General features: G+C 34.3%; 2 pseudogenes across 1 annotated transcript; both read left to right on the top strand.

The window, feature by feature from the left end:
• The first annotated feature begins 3,597 nt into the window (after positions 1–3,597).
• On the top strand, positions 3,598–9,576 carry LOC143637020 (protein REDUCED WALL ACETYLATION 3-like; annotated as a pseudogene). Its single transcript, XR_013154356.1, has 16 exons — positions 3,598–3,772; positions 4,559–4,650; positions 4,723–4,860; positions 4,954–5,010; positions 5,082–5,154; positions 5,237–5,395; positions 5,477–5,626; positions 6,094–6,349; positions 7,005–7,120; positions 7,201–7,287; positions 8,012–8,100; positions 8,215–8,277; positions 8,376–8,432; positions 8,522–8,618; positions 8,708–8,869; positions 9,176–9,576. The product of XR_013154356.1 is annotated as a protein REDUCED WALL ACETYLATION 3-like (transcript).
• A 1,273-nt stretch (positions 9,577–10,849) lies between these two features.
• LOC143636992 (putative purine permease 10 pseudogene) lies at positions 10,850–12,191 on the top strand (annotated as a pseudogene).
• The last annotated feature ends 4,963 nt before the right edge of the window (positions 12,192–17,154 follow it).

Raw genomic sequence — 17,154 nt, 5'->3', positions numbered from 1 at the left:
CAGATTTATTGTTATCTATGTATTGTATTAAACTTGATTTCTCACCAACACGCAAGTGTTTGACGTTTATTTTAACACATGTTCAGGTTTGCAGTAGCTGTTTTGGAGCTTGTGGACACGTAGGAAGTTTTCTTTATTTTTGACCTAGATTAAAATGTATCAAGACAAGTTATTGCTGTTCGGATATTATGATTTATAATATATTGATTTATGTTGATTTATATTATTTGTGTTTGCTTTGCGCGTGCGCGAATGAATGTATTTATTAAATATTGACACCCAATAGTGTCACGAGTAATGAAACAATATGTGGCGCCCCGATGTATAATCCGCCTTTGGTCGGGGTGTTACATAAGTCATACTATGAAGCTATGGGAAAGAGTGATTGAGGGTAGACTTAGACGAGAAACTCAGGTTACGGTCAACCAATTTGGCTTCATGTCAGGGCGTTTCACCACAGAGGCAATACACCTCCTAAGAAGATTAATGGAAATGTATAGGGAGAAGAAGCGTGATCTACACATGGTATTTATTGACCTAGAAAAGGCCTACGACAGTGTGCCACAACAGGTGCTCTGGGAGTGCTTGGAGGGTAGAAGAGTGCCCAGGAAATACATAGAGATAATTATGGATATGTATACCAGGAGTGAAACAAGTGTCCGTGCGCCAGTGGGGGATACTGATCTCTTTCCTGTAGAGGTAGGTCTTCACCAGGGGTCAGCGTTGAGCCCGTTTCTTTTTGCAGTAGTCTTGGATGAGTTGTCAAAGTCGATTCAGGGGACTCTCCCGTGGTGCATGATGTTCGCATACGATATTGTGTTACTTGCTGAGAAAAAACAAGATCTAAACATGAGGCTTGAGGAGTGGTGAACAACCTTAGAGACAAAAGGTTTAAAGATTAGCCGATCTAAGACGGAGTACCTCCACTGTGATTTTGGTGGGATAAACGACAATGAAGACGCACGGATTACAATTGAAGGGCAGGTGGTCCCGCAGGTAACGAAGTTCAAGTATTTAGGATCATTTGTACAGAGCGATGGGGAATTAGACAGTGATGTCACCCGCCGAGTTCAGGTAGGATGGTGTAGATGGAAAGCAGCCACAGGTATATTGTGCGACAAGAGTTTCCCGACTAAACTAAAGGGAAAATTCTATAGGGTGGCAGTTAGACCTGCAATGCTATATGGATCAGAGTGTTGAGCCATCAAGAAGGCACAAGTGCGGAAGATGGAGGTAGCAGAAATGAGAATGCTACGTTGGATGTGTGGGCACACAAGGCTAGACCGAATAAGAAACGTTGTGTTTCGCGAGAGATTAGGGGTGGCGAACATAGCAGACAAGATAAGAGAGTGGAGATTGAGATGGTTTGGACATGTAAAGAGAAGACAGACGACGAATCCTGTTAGATCCGTAGAAAACATTACTATAGAGGGGAGGAGGGGTAGAGGACGACCGAAATTGACTTGGGATGAGAGGATTAGGCATGATTTGATAGACCTAAACCTCTCCGAGGACATGGTTGAGGATAGGAATTCGTGGAGAAGTAGAATTAAAGTTAAGGATTTTTAGAGAGAATTGAATACCTTAGGGCTTAGACTTAACTTATTTAGGTCGCATACCATAATGGTATTCCCCTTACATATATTATTATTATTATTATAATTATTATTAGCTTTTATATAGCTGTTAAACTGTGATCTTATTATTAATATTATTATAATTAGTAGTAGTTTGTATATAACTGTTAAACTTTGATTTCCTTTATTTTGCTTCATACACATTTACTTAGAGCCGAGGGTCTCTCTGGAAGCCACCTCTTCATTCCTTTGGATTGAGGTACGGTGTGCCTACATCACACCCTCCCCAGACCCTACTTATAGCTTTGCTGTCGGTGGGATTTTACTGGGCATGATTGATTGATTGATTGATTGATTGATTAATATTACCACTAAATCTATTATTTGCTGATTTTTCATAGATTTTGCATAAAAATTGGGACAAGTTGTATCAAAATATAAGATATGTGTTGGATCATATAAAACTGATGAACCCTGGTTGGATCATACTCGCGCCCTTGAGCTTGGGGTGCTTAGCCAGCTCGTTTTCGGATTGTTTGGTGAAAATTTGGTAGCTAAATTCATATTATTCAGGTTGATTTCAATAACCTGAATTTGTAGATTTGAGTGCTGATCCACTTGACTAGGAGAAATAGATCAGTTCTTAATGGCCGTTTTCGGAGAGTATAAGTCGAGTTTTTAACTAAAATGGGCGACATGGAAAAGTATTTATCAAATGGGTGATTTGTTTATTCAATCAATTCACTATAAGTTTTTTTTTTACGAATGGCGTATATATTTTTTTCTTTTTTTGTCAAACCATATTATGACATATCGAAAAACCATTTAAATAAACTTTAAAAATAAAATTAGAAGCATAAAACAAAGCTAAACAGGCATTAAAGTTTGACAATCTCAACCTGAACATGACTCGTTTAAACAACAATTAAAGTTTGTGGAACTTAAACACCACCCGTATTTTTATTCGTGTCAAAGATTTCCACCTTAATTTGGATACATGGTCAACCACAACATGACCCTTATATCTTAAACATCATCAAGAAAATGAACCGTGAAAACAACATAAGTTCAAACTCGAACCTGAATTTGGTCCGACCGGATTAACAAAGGAGTTTAATCTATGTTCCTGAGTCAAAGAAAGAATCCAAATTAGTTTAAAATGGCACAGAGAATGAAATTTTTGGAGGGGTTTAGAAAATCTTCCTCATAAATTGTTTAAATTTTCTTTACGTCCGAACACCAATTTACATAACAAGTTTATTTGCCAATGAGCTTTAGATCAACCGGCATTAGAGGGGGAATGAAATTCGGTATCAAGTTCGAAACCGATCTCAATCGGGTATTACTATTGGGCAACTGGTTTCCCCCTGAACAAGAGATGGAGGGCTTGAGCTACCTAGTACTGTCAGTGATCGTGATGAGGTCGTCGTTTTTCATTGGGTTACCACTTATGATCGGACTAAAAAATTAAAAAAATAATCATTTTCTTTTAGTTTAGTTTGAATTTATTTATTAAAGTCGAAACGCGTTATTGCGTTAAGGAGGGGGTTGCCGACGCCATGCGTAATACACATACATAATTACACACATATCTTGATATACAAAAAGAAAGAAATTAGACAACCACCGATTAATTAACGGTTAGTTGAATTGAATCTTGGTTGCGTCCAATCCAATCTTGAGTCGAAGCAAAGCAAAGGAAACTAACACTGTGTTTCCGAGTTCCATTTAAGGAGTAAGGAGAGAAAAGAAAGAGAGAGAAAAGAAAGAGAGAAGAAAGAGGGGAGGAAAATCCTCTCTTCCTTAACAAATATCTGAAACATGAATCATTCCCATTTTCCTATTGTTTCCCCTCTTTTTAAAGAAAGACAGCGTGACTTCAACTCCTACCCCAGGAAGACATGATTCATTCCCATTTCTGTTCTATTGCTTAATTGAGATCTCTCTGTCTTTAACTTCTTTCTTCTTCAACACTAGTAGTAGTTAGGGTTTCACTGTCTCTTCTCTTCTCTTCTCTTCTCTTCTATATACAATACAATATATATTCATTCATTCCTACTTGGATACATCCAATCCATCCATGCCAAGATTATTATTATTATTATTTCAACTCCTCATCTGATTCTTTCAATTTCAATTTCAAATCGGGATCATCAATCAAAATGGTGGTTGCTGGACCTCTAACACCTGGTCAGGTAATATTAATATTAATAAATCTCTCTTACATTATAAGGTTTTGTGTGGTTAAATCTCATCACTCATCGATCTCTTGTTACTCGCTTTGGATTCTCATCTGATTGGACCTGGATTAGATTAGATTAGATTAGATTAGATGTCATGTGTATGATTCATTAACTTTAAATGTTGCTTACATCATACATCCCTCCCTATCTGCCTATTCAATTGTGTTAATTATTATTACACTCTTCTAGGTTGGGTTTTAATATCTCTCATGCTTATTGCAATCATCTATTAAGCTCACACCGTTCCGTTTGTATGCTTAAGGTCATGTGGTTACCACTTACCTATAAGTTTAGTTTCTGGCCCTTATTATTTTACAACCCAATAAGGCAATAATCATCCTATGTCTTATGGTATAAGTCATGTAACAAATGCTGATCTTCTACACATATTTCTCTTAATATCGTCTGTTTATGTTGTGTGCTGCTAGTTTCATGGACAATGCTATATGCATCATATTAAGTGCTCATTTCTTTGCATTTCTCACAAGTTTAGGGCATTGAACTTGAGCTCGTTAAATTTGTAGCCTTTGAAAATACCAATCCATGTGACAAACTGGTGAAAAAGAACACAAACATCATGGACCAGATACTCTATATTGCTTTTTGTAATGTGTAATTCAGAACACCTGAATGAACTAAACATGTATTTTGGTGGCACGTCTTTCCAATTGTGTACATTAGTTTAACATTCTGTTTTTCTTTTTGTTGCCTTGTGGTTACATTATTATCATCTTGCAGGTGTCCTTCTTACTTGGTATCATCCCTATATTTGTTTCTTGGATATATTCAGAATGGTTGGAATACAAGAGATCTTCATCCCCATCTAAACTGTAAGTTTCTTAAGTTACTATTAACCACTTAATTAATGTTTTTCATATTTTTATCTAGTGTTTTGCAAGCAGACATTCAGACAATAGCCTGGTTGAATTACAAACTGAAGCAATTAAGGAAGATGATCGGGTTGTTTTGCTGGAAGGAGGCCTCACAAAATCAGCATCAATGAGGCAGCCTGCAGCTTCCATTAAAGCAAACTTGATTAGGTTAGTTAACAATTTCATCGATTTCTTCGTGTTATATATCCTTTCTGTTTTCGTTGAAGCATTTAGTTACATTCTGTACCTCTTGTGTTACAGATTTGTGACAATGGAAGAGTCCTTTTTAATTGAAAACCGAGCAACCCTGAGAGCAATGTAAGTCATATACTTTCTTAGTTTTAGTGTATTTTGACACGACTACATATGACTTTTACTACTTCGTGTAGGTCAGAATTTGGTGGAATTTTGTTTTATTTCTACTTATGTGACCGCACCAGTTTAATTCCTGAATCAACAAAGGTCATTACCAGCTTATTGTAGTCTTTTGTGTATTTTGACTTTTGACTTTTTTTTGTAACCCCGTGTATTTTTACTTGTACAGAGCTACAATCGTGATCTTTTCATGTTTCTGTACGCTCTTCTTATCATTGTTTCAGCAATGACTTCTCTGAAGAAACACAGTGACAAGTCAGCATTCTCGGGGAAATCCATACTTTACCTCAATCGACATCAAACAGAAGAGTGGAAAGGATGGATGCAGGCAAGACTTGTTATTGCCTGCAATACTTTGTAAAAAAGAAATTATATTGAAACTGATTTTGTTTTTCTTGGATTTGAACAGGTTCTTTTCTTAATGTATCATTACTTTGCTGCGACTGAGATATACAACGCAATTCGTGTTTTTATTGCTGCGTATGTCTGGATGACTGGTTTTGGCAACTTCTCATACTATTACATTCGTAAGGATTTCAGTGTCGCACGGTTTTCTCAGGTTATTACTATTACTATTACTATTACTATTATTTACTTTGACTGTTAATTCGCTTGTATCTTGCTGTCAAAGGTGATGTTTATTTTCTTTTCAATTACACGGATGGTCAGTTTAGTTTAACCATATTGCTACTTTACTCCCCAAGTTTAAATAGTTACACCTTTAGTCCAATAGTTTGCAGAAACTTTAACAACATTGGTCCCTGGAAGTGTATTTTGGACATTTTACATCCACTTAACAGCGAAAGTTAACAATGCTCGTCCATTCCAGTGACCAATGGTGTTACATTTGTCCAAACCATTGGACTGAAGGTGTAATTTTTCAAAATTGGGGACTTAAGTTGTGATATGACTGACAGGGACCCCATTCGTGCAACTAATTATATGTTTTACATTTCAAAAGCACATGGTAGCCATATTTCTGTATTTAAAGGACACACCTTAATAATTCATTTTCGTTTGATGCAGATGATGTGGAGGTTGAACTTTTTTGTGGCATTTTGTTGTATAGTACTCAACAACGACTATACGCTTTATTATATCTGTCCTATGCACACTCTTTTTACTCTTATGGTGTATGGGGCACTTGCTATTGGAAACAAATATAACGAGATACGATCGGTGATGATTGTGAAGATCATTGCATGCTTTCTTGTGGTTATCTTGGTTTGGGAGATTCCAGGAGTTTTTTATTTGATCTGGAGCCCTTTCACATTCCTATTAGGTACATGTTCTTATAGTGCATGTTAATATGCTATCACTTTAAACAGTGACCAAATATAACTGGATTTTGACATGTAAAAATAAGGATTGATAACATTGAAATGTAATATATACCCAACCAAAACTAAAAATATCATACACCCAATTTTAATAAATTGACCATTCTACACCCTTTTATTATATGATTTGTTTATACCCTACTTTTTTATTTGGGAACCTGTGGAAAACTTATTATTTTTTATTATTCTTTTACTTGTGTTCTCTTATATATATGTTATAAACGGAAATTGTTTCGTTACTATATCATGCATGTTTGCTATATAAGAAAGCAAGAAACTTAAGTGTCACATTTTGAGAAAACTAAGTTTATGGGTAAAAATTAAAAAATACAAGTTAAAAATGGGTAAAAAAAGATTTAAGCTAACAATAGGTAAATAAAAAAAATTTGAAGTTTAATATGGGCATGTATGAAATTTTAAAATTTTAGAAAAATAAGTGTAAAGCAGTCATTTATTAAATTGTTTATAATGAATTGGGTATATATGATATTTTAACTACTTTTTAGGGGTATATATGATTTTTTTTAGTTTTGCATTGGTATATATGATATTGTCTCTAAAAATCATTGCTGAAAATAGTTTTATTTCCACTTGCAGGTTATACTGATCCTGCAAAACCAGATCTACCTCGGTTGCATGAATGACATCTTAGATCTGGTCTAGATCGCTATATATGGATTATTGGAATGATTTATGCTTATTTGCACCCTAATGTAAGTTTTAATAAGTTCTTAATTATATGTATTCCTGATAGATAATGTTACTAAGACCATGTAATATGGTATTATCTCAGGTTGAAAAGTGGATGGAAAAACTTGAGGAGTCTGACAGTAAGCGGAAACGCGTCGTTAAGGCATCCATCGTTTCAGTCTCTGTTCTGGTTAGTCTCGACAGTCGAACTAAAAAATAAAATAAAAAATTCCTAGGGTGTTACTTGTCAAACTGGTTTGGTGGGCGGGTAAAAGTTGGACAAAAAGTGTTTCCTGGTCAATCCAACCCGGTCCAGCTGGTTTGACATATACTAACAATTCCCCATTTCAGTCTGAACCTGTTTTGAACAGTTACCAACCTGCTCATCTTGCCACCTGTCATACAACCTCCTAAAATGTTAGAATCAAAGATTTAGATTATAATTGTAAATTTATAATACTATTTTTTTTAATCATGGCTAACACATTGGTTACTTTTTAAAATTATTAAAAAATAGGACAAAAAGGTTTTCCTGGTCAACACAACCCGGCCTGGCTGGTTTGACCTGTGCGAAAGAAATGACCTTTTACAATCTGAACTCGTTTTGAATAGTTACCCAACTTGCTCATCTTCCCCCCTATCATACAGCCTGCTAACCTGTTAAAACCAAAAACTAAGTTATTGGGTTTATAATCATGTCTAACACATTAATTATGTATAAAAATAGTAAAATTTGGACACAAGGTGTTTTCAGGTCAGCCAACTCACCCCGGCTGGTTTGACCTGTACTAAAAATGACCCGTTTAATCTGAAACCAATTTGAATAGTTGCCCAACCTGCTCAGCGTGCCACCTGTATAATATTAAGATGTCATCTGTTCCAGATCTTGTGTTCTCACCTTATTTTTTTTTCAGGCTGGTTATATGTGGTATGAGTACATATACAAGTTGGACAAGGTTACGTACAACAAATACCACCCTTACACATCATGGATACCTATAACGTATGTAATTATTTTATTATTTTTCACCTTCAATTTTTTTTTTGGTATTTTGGCATGTATTTTATTGATTATTTATTGAAATACAATTGCTTATTCTTCTGCTTCTGCTGTCAGTGTCTACATTTGCTTGAGGAACTTCACTCAACATATTAGAAATTACTCGTTAACTCTCTTCGCGTAAGCTTCCTTTAACTTCCTAGTTTCCAAGTTTTACAGTTAAGAAAATACATTTATTTATTCTTAATTACACCTTTTCTTTTTCTTGTACATAATAGGTGGCTTGGTAAGATCACTTTGGAGACATACATTTCTCAGTTCCATATCTGGCTAAGGTGACATTTTTTATAATTAAATTGTAGCATCTTATAAAAATTATTAGAAGAAATCATATGCCTGAAACCAATTTGGTTGCAAAATGCAGATCAGATATCCCAAATGCACAGCCAAAGTGGCTTCTCTCGTTTATCCCAAATTACCCGATGCTTAATTTCATGCTTACAACAGCAATTTATGTATTGGTGAGCAATATTTCCTTTCAATTTTTCTAATTAATGACTTTCCAGAAATTCGCTAATTTGTTATACTGGTTTTCCGTGCTTATGTGCAGGTATCGTGTCGGATCTTTGAGCTAACAAACACACTGAAATCGTTTTTTATACCCACGAAAAACGACCGACAGCTGCTTTATAATTTTCTGGCTGGTGCAATGATTTTCGGGTGTTTATACACAATTGCATTTATTGTTGTTCAGATTCCTCAGTAATAACCGGTAAGCCCTTCCATTTTAGGTATGCAGTTTTGTATATGTATTGTATTCATAAACCATTTTTATCACTTTGAAAGTTTTTATAGAAACCAACGATTCTGAAAAAAGAAAATTTAAAATTTTGTTCAAACCACCAAACCACTTAAACCAACTGATTTGGTTTATCATTATCTAAAAACTGTAGTTAGTGGTTCGATACCAAATCTTCGTTAAACAGGCCAAACTGGAAAGTGAACACCCCTATTTTAAGTTTTTAACACTAGGATAAAAAGCTAAAAACTATTTAATTTATAAGTCTTAAACAATCAGGAACAATGAAGTTGAAGAAGATACTTCCTGTTTAAAACACGAAACATATACAGATGGAGCAACATAATTATAGATTTTGTGCACCAAGTGTCTCCCAACAAATTTTGGAGAAAATCATGACCGTTGTTTTCCATTAGTGTGGACATCCTTACCGATAAAAGTCGGGTTGCCAATTTGTCATAGTTTAAGGTAATTCTTTTGTATTATTTCGGTCTGCGTATTGTAACTTGTTGAGGAAAATCAAACATGTAATTTAGATTCATATGAACACAAAAACATAGGCATTGTCATTGTGTGTGAAGAATGTTGTTCATTTGGAAAATTTTCATAGTGATGTCAAGTAAAAGCCTTTTTTCACTTGTGTAAATACTAAGTGGGAATCTTTAAAACCGTCTCCACGTCTCCTTTGCACATCATGTCGGGGTCCTTTCGCCTCTTGTAGCCAACTTGGTTCCAAAAGCGCCATCAGACGCTCTTTGACTTTGAGGGTGTTTTTCCTCACAAACGGCTCTCCTACTTCTATTCACATTGCGTTGATCTCCTGCTTTTTTAACATGGGCTCTAAGCGCCTCAAAACCTGGTGTTGTGATGCTATAATGGGTTTAGATGAAAAAAAAATAGTTTGAAGTGAAGATTTACGGGAACCATATAAATATTTGTATGTTAGTTATTGATGCAAGGCGGAAGCGATAAAAAGAACATATAAAAAGAACAGAGAATGTATTCTCAAGAATAAATTTTTTTGATAAACATCTGAACGAGAAAAGCATAAAACATTAGCTCCCAACTTCCCATTATTTATGGATTTCTAATATTGATAGGTAATGCCAAAATTTTGAAATTACAAGCAGTTAAAGGATAAATGACACGAATAGTGGTAAATGAAAGTCTAAATTACGGGTGACAACTGGAAAATGTGCCGTTCTATTATATAGATGGAAAGTTTTTAACACCACGAATCTTTCATGAAAAGTCTTGGGTGAAAACAGAGGCCTTAATGATGAATTTTTGCCTTTTGGGCTAAAAGCTGGGCCAAACCGCATTAAGAGTGAAAAAAAAAACTTTGTTTCATCTTTTATAATAAACTTGAATAGGTTTGAATCACTTGAAGTTCACCCATCATCTTCTTGTTTCAACCCGATAACACTATCGGAGTAAATACGACATGTATAATAGTTCTCTTAGTTTTAGATGAAACTATAATAAAAGTAGCATGTTTTGATATTTTTAAACTAAAAATAAGAGAATTATTATATATTTAACACTTTAAACACTTGCAATTTATTTTAGGTGGATTGAGTTTATGTAATCCAAACTTTGAAAAAATCAATTTTCATTGAGCAATAATGATACTCCTAACTTTTGTTTTTGTTGCCAAGAGTAATCAAATTAGGATTAATCATCTTAAATATTACACTTGATTTATATTCGTTTCCGCCTGTATGTTTCTCCATTTTGTTTAAAATCGAGTGAAATTAAGTATAAATCTATAAAAATGTATCATAAAACTTTAAAAAAATTTGAAAAATAATGTAAAAATATAACGATGTAAACAAGATAATTTGATTACTCTAAATAGATAATTACAATGATAGCATAGGAATTAACACCCTTATAAACATATAATTTATTAGCATATTTCTCTCTGTCTCATTTTCCTACTTCATTATCCAAATGAAGGAAGCTCAAGAAGAGGCAACAAAATCAAGTGGTACATTTTTCTTTTGCTTACAAAAAATTATGCAATTTTACTTTTCTTTTCATTGACAAAGGATACTAGCATATCTTGAAACATAACCTATAGTCTTATTAAAAGTGTCATGTGACTTTTTTGTTTCCTACTATATTTTGATGTAGCACAAGATGAAATCCAAAATGGCGCAAGAGGGTTTTCGAAGGCTGTACGACACAAGTGGTGGATGCAGATAGCATTGTTCACCATATTTGTACTTTTAGGCCAAGCAGTTGCAACATTGTTGGGAAAGCTTTACTTTAACAGAGGAGCAAAGAGTATATGGATGGCAACTCTTGTCCAAACTGTTGGATTCCCACTCATGTTTCCTTTAATCTTGTTCCATACACCCTCAAAACAACAACAACAAATGATTACCAAAAAACCTTCCGCGGTCACTCTTTCGATGCTTTATATGTTTCTTGGTGTGTTCTTGGCCGCGGACTGCATATTGTACACCATTGGATTGAATTATCTGCCTGCTTCAACGTACGCATTGCTTTGTGCGACACAGCTCGCGTTCAACGCCTTCTTTTCGTACTTTCTAAACGGACAAAAGTTTACTCCATTCATTGCCAATTCGTTGCTTCTTATTACCCTTTCGTCTGCGTTACTTATGTTCCAGTGTGATTCTAGACAAAACAAAAAAACATCAAGCAAGTTCATAATCGGGTTTATATGCACCATTGCTGCTTCTGCTGGTATATCTTCTTTTTACTAATATTAATCAGTTTATTTGCATGTTGTTTTACTAATATTAATAAATTCAAACCTAATTAACATTGCAGGATATGGATTAATGCTTTCTACAACTCAACTCGCCTTCCAAAAGATTTTTAAATCACAAAGCTACAAAGTTGTATTCGACTTGATCGTGTACCAAAACATGATAGCAAGTGTTGCAATTGTGGTGGGACTTTTCGCTAGCGGTGAATGGAAGGATATAAAAGGAGAAATGGAAGGTTATGAGTCCGGCAAAGTGTCATACATAATGAATCTAGTATGGACCGCGGTTTCATGGCAAGTTTTCACGATTGGTTGTACAGGTTTGATCTTTGAGGCTTCATCCTTGTTTTCAAATATGATTAGTATTTTAGGGGTCCCGTTGGCGCCGGCTTTAGCAGTAGTGTTTTTGCATGAAAACATGAATGGGGTGAAGGTTATTTCTACGTTGTTGGCCATATGGGGGTTTGCCTCGTATTTCTATCAGCAATATCTCGATGACTTGAAGGAAAAGGCGATGCGAGAAATGTAAATTGCAAAGTTGATCTTACAGAAATATGAATTATTAGGCATATGGTTCGTCTTTGGGTTATATTTCAACTATGTAACTTATAACTTACAGAGGCTAAAAATCTATGTACCCCAAACGACATGTGTAACTAGTTTTTCAAAATATGTCAAATGGGTAATGTGTTGTCATTAAGTTGTGAACAAGTTGAATACAGTTTCACGAGTTGTAACAAAATTGTAAATGGGCTAAAGAAATTTTAACAAGTTGGTTGGTTAATACACTTAGAAATTATGTATTTGTTTAGTTCTTTTTCTTAAGTGTCGACTCCTTTGTTTTAGTAAAACCAAAACACTGTTTGCTTGATCAATGTGAATGCACTAGTCATAGATGGTGTTTAAATTAATAAAAACGGTTTTGGAGAGACTACATTACTACCAACGGCAAGTTACCACTCACAATTGGCCAACCAATAATGAAGAGAAGTTGTAGCTAGCAACTTCCCACTAATGAAAAGTTATAGATGATGCAACTTACAGCTGATAAAGATGATATTTCACGAAGTTATTACGAGCCACTAATGTGCCATTATACATATTTTTATTTCACATTTATCCTCATATTACACGTTTTGACCATGATTATTGAATTTTCACATGTTTAGATGTCACCGGGTCTAAGATGGAAACGCTGGAGCGCAACGAAATTGAATCAACATGCATGGCATAAATTAAGGAAAAATATTTCATTCATAAAATGATGGTTCAATAAAACATAAAATAGTGTTCAAATAGCATTATCTAATGGTCTTCTAGCTAGGCCTTTATTCTTATATCACCTATAAGCAAGCTTGTCTTTTAGTGGGAAGTAAGCAGTTTGAACAAGGGACAACGAGTGAAATTGGTATAAATGATAACGAGTGAAATTGGGTATAAACATAATTGACAAATTTGTAATTTTGTCAAGTTTAAATAATGTTTGCAATAACTAAGTCATAAACATGTTTAAGCCATATACAAGTAAATTAAATTCAATACATGTGTTCATAACCAACCCTGATGACATGAATATTTTGCCCCCTAATGTCGGACTCTGTACATCCAGATTCCAGGACCCTGGAATCCTAGATGGGCTTGTCATACCAATATATATGTTAATGTACTATTGTGACCTTCGTAAAGCTAATAGTTGTATAGATTGATCGATTAGGAGGACTTTAATAATATGCCAATAGAAAACTGATTATATATATGCATGTTTTCCATAAATTACATGAGAAAACCATTTATAAACTTTGTGTAAATAACAGATTGTATATTTGCATGCATGTTCTTCACCTCGTAGTTTATAAAACAAAACTAGAAAAAAGAGCAATGTACTCACCTTGTATTATTGGAATGTTATTAACTTAGAAAGACATGAAACTTTTTACAGAAAATTTGGTCTAACGTGCTTGAATGGTTCGGCACATTCCAGGCTTAGGTGAAAATGAAGACGAAGACGAGAGCGACGATGAAGACGAATACGAGGACGGTGTTGAAGACGAAGACTAGGGCATCGGTGAAGACAAAGATGAGTAGTTATTAATTTTAATGCAACTTTTATTTATTTCAGTAAAATATTATTAATTTGTTTAAATTATATTAAAAAAAATTTTACTCCATTCACTATCAGGTTAAAGACAGGGAAGTTGTCCCGAGTAAGAGAGGCAATACTGGTGTTTGGCTGAATATAGCTAAGGCGATAAATAGTCTTACTTGGGATGGAAGTAGGTTGGTGGACTTAATAAAAGGTTCTTTAGGTAATGGTCAGAGATTGCTTTTCTGGTATGATAATTGGGTGGGGAGTCACAACTTAAAAGATGTTTGCCCCAATCTGTAAGTTGGAGTTGAACAAAAAGTGCAGAGTTAAGGATCGTTTTTGGCGGTTTGAAGGAAGGATCGGCTAGGCTTGGAATTGGAGAAGGAGCCCAAGCACATCCCAAGAAAGGGCCGAGTGGGAAATCTGCATCCAGTTAATGATCGCAGCCAGGTGGAAGGAGGGCCCGGATAGTTGGGTTTGGCTCGGTGATAAAGAAAGCGTTTTCTCGGTGAGGTTGGTAAAAGGTATGTTTCTCAAAAGTAATGTAGTGAGGAATAATTTTGTTATGAAATGGAGCAAGTGGGTGCCAGCTAAGTGTAATATTCATGCTTGGAGGGCTGAGATGAATAGAATTCCTACTCGGGGAGCCTTGGAGCACAGAAACTTAAGAGTTGAAGATAATTTGGGTGTGTTTTGTGAGATGGGTGTGGAAACGGCGGACCATTTGTTTACAGGTTGTGCTGTTGCGGCGATAGTTTGGGAACATATTAGCCGATGGTGTAAAATTCCTCATATTTTTAGTTTTTCGGTAACAAATCTTTTAGAGTTGCACAAGACTGTTAAGCTCGGTGAGAAGGAGAAGGAAGTGTTTCATGGCTTGGTTATTGTAGCGTGTTGGAGAATTTGAAAAGCGAGGAATGAAAAGGTGTTTGAAAGCAAAAAAGTCAATATTGAAGATTTAATTGGAGACTTAAAGTCGCTTGGTTATTTTTGGTTTTTGAATAGGGGTAAAAACAAAAATTTAGATTGGTCGAAATGGTATAAATTTGAGCTCATGTAACGTTTTTTTGTTGTTTTTGGCTGCTCTCTGGGTTGTGGAGGCAGCTTGTGGGCGTTCGCGGTTTTGTTTGGTTTTTGGTTGTTTATAAAAGTTAAAAGTTTGAAAAAAAAAACATAAAAGAATAATTGAGTAATGATTGCTGAAGAATTTTAACTATATCATTGTATTACAAAAGTTTACAAAGCTAACTGATTGTCACGATAAAATACACATGAGAGAGTTTTGACTATAGTGATCTTAACTCTTAAATAATGCTATAAAGAATTGATGACAACATAGGAAATAGCACCGTTATAAACACATATTTATTATCATATTTCCACGCTTCTCATATCCCTATGTCATTTCATTTCCCTATGTCGTTTCATTATTTATGAAGAAAGCTCAAGAAGGGAAACAAATACCAGTGGTGAGTTTTTTGTGACTGTCATTTGTAGTTATCATTAATATAATCTCAAAATTGTAGTTATCATTAATATAACTAATGGGATTCTCCTCGCGTTTTGTGACTGTCATTTGTTCAGTATTAGCTTAGTTCGTCGTGATACCAACAAAAACGAGTCAGTCTGAAACATAGATAAATAAACACGCTACACATTATATATAGAATTCCGTAGATAAAAATATACGCTCCTATTCTACAACATAACTACCTTACTCAAATTGAGAATGACAACACAATATACCTATACTATATGTAGTAAATAAGGATACATTTTAAAATTTCAAGTTTCACAACAAATAATATAAAATATAGGGGCAAATATGTTTTTTTAAATAATACTTACATATTTGTTTCGTCAACTTTATTCAACTTTTAAATATTTAAACAATAACAAGGTTTTTGACCCCGCGTTGCTGGGAGATCAATTTAAATAGTCAACAATAGACGGCAATTGGTAAAGCCACTGTAACTCCAACGCCTCCATGGTGGAATCCAACTACTATAGATGGTCGTACTGAAATGTATATTAAAATAAGCATGTCCTAACTACATATTTGGAATTTAAGAAAATATAGTACTTTAAAATCTATAAGAGAAAATAATATATGCTAAGTTTAATTATGAAAATAAAAAGGATAATAAATTAAACTTGAAAATGAATAGAATTAATCTTGAAAAATGAATTTTTGCTATAGAAAGGCGTCTAACTTGAAAATCATTTAATTAACATTAAAAAAGCCTTGTACATACATGAAAAATTAATTGATTTATTTCATGAATAGTGTTTATTGTGAGATAACTAATATTTGGTTTTTAATATATATATAATTACATTTTTTATTCTTATTTTAAACCAACTTCATTCATCTTCAAATTAGTTTAGCCATAATTTTCATCATTTTCATAATCTTCATCATTATCAATTGATTTGGTTTTTTCCAGTTTTTTAAAAATGGAAAATCAAAACAAAAAATTCGATTTAAAAAAAAACAAAACAAAATATTAACCATCAGTTAATGTTTCGATTTGGTTTTTCCGATTAATTTAGGTTCAGTTCGATTAATTCGATTTTCTACTCAACCCCAAGGGCGAAGTGTCACACCCCACTTTAGAGCCTAGGCGTGTGACCAATAGTTGGTACATGTTTTGTAAATACATCAGAGTTGCGGGTTTTATTTTAACGGAAGTCTTTAAATAATATATTATTATATTGAAAACTTATTAAACTCTCGGGTTAAAATACCCGTTCAACGTTTCAAATACATTTATTTGAAAAACATAACTTTTTGTAATATTTCGAAATAAAATATCTGAGCCACCAGATAGCATCTAATGACTATAACTCCAATCTTCTATTCCTTATTGCTTGTATGTTCTAACCTTTCTTGTTTCCCTGTAACATGGGTGGGAAAATACGTCAGCACAAAGCTGGTGAATAACGTTGACTCTAAAATCTCTTTCCAATACATTTGTGAAACCAACAATAATACCTTTGTGACTACTAATTAGACACCCAGCTAAATTGGGATCAAATTACCCTAAGTACCATGTACAATTAATTATATACACAATATCATTTCTCTGAACAGTCCCGTAGACCTTCAGAGGCATGTTGATGATATGCATGGCCTCGGGAAAATGCCGAGTCACCATGTATGTTTGGATCCAGACACATGTATACTCTTAATCAGAGTGTCCGTTTCTTAGTACTGTAACACAAAGTTTTAAACATTCAGACTCATTATAAAAGGTTTGGGGCTTATTCGCCTTTTTTGTTTATAATCAGTTTCTGTTACTGATTCTTGTTTTCTGTTTCCTTCTTCTTCTTTTTGTTACCTCGTACCTATAGTACGAGAATAACTTTTGTATAAATAACTAGATCAACGATCTAGCTTCAGACCTTTAGTCCGTTTTTTATAGCTTTAACCTT

Source organism: Bidens hawaiensis, unplaced genomic scaffold, assembly GCF_021521415.1.
Source record: "Bidens hawaiensis isolate Kalapana, Puna unplaced genomic scaffold, B.hawaiensis_p1.1 tig00008096_1, whole genome shotgun sequence".
Classification (NCBI taxonomy): Eukaryota; Viridiplantae; Streptophyta; class Magnoliopsida; order Asterales; family Asteraceae; genus Bidens; species Bidens hawaiensis.
This window is presented reverse-complemented; position numbering and strand designations above follow the sequence as displayed.